We start from the raw sequence: 834 nt of genomic DNA, 5'->3' as shown, positions 1-834 counted from the left end.
CTTATAGGTTAGGAGTGGCTGCCCAACAGGCCTGACGGATCTAAATATCACCTTCCACATGCATGGATTTTATGATTTATTTTTTATCGATCAAACGAACTTTAGGAAGTTCGATCGAAATTATATGAGGCGCTTTATTCTTCATAGATTACTACTATACAATTATTCACTATGTAGTTATTTAATGTCTTATTTATTTTGTTTGTTGGTCAGACTTTAGAAAATTCTTGTGGAGAATAACACATTCTTATATCTGGTTATAATGTTTATTCCTAGACTTAAGTGTTCATATATTTAGCAAAAAGGAAATAAAAGTATTCCACTAACAGTTTGCTTACAAAACTTTTAACAAAATTCTACTTTCTCTTAGAAGATTAAAAAAATATTCTACCCTAATGTTTTCCTATATACTTCCTAATGAAAATGATTGCTGAAGTACAAGAAAACAGTTAATCAACATAGTGATTCAAACAAATAATAAATCACAATAACACACCTATAGGGTAACTTTTCCTCTGCTAGTACCTCTGCAATGTTGTCCGTTGTCTTAACTATAGGCCTGTTGTAGAACTTAGCAAAAGTTTCTGTCCAGCTTGCAGTTTTACGGAAATTCATAGGCGTTTGACACGGTTGACCATTTTTTACTGCTGGACATCCTGGAACGGTATGGCATCAGGGGTGCAGCATCTAAATTACTCAGTTCATATCTAGAGCAAAGAGAACAAATAGTTTGTGTGACACATTCCGGCTCACCAACGTTTTCCCGCCCCCAAATTATAGGAAGAGGTGTGCCTCAGGGCTCAATCTTGGGACCTGTGCTCTTCCTATTATATG

The sequence above is a fragment of the Anthonomus grandis genome, chromosome 1 (assembly GCF_022605725.1).
Source record: "Anthonomus grandis grandis chromosome 1, icAntGran1.3, whole genome shotgun sequence".
Lineage (NCBI taxonomy): Eukaryota > Metazoa > Arthropoda > Insecta > Coleoptera > Curculionidae > Anthonomus > Anthonomus grandis.
Note: the sequence above shows the minus strand (reverse complement) of the source record.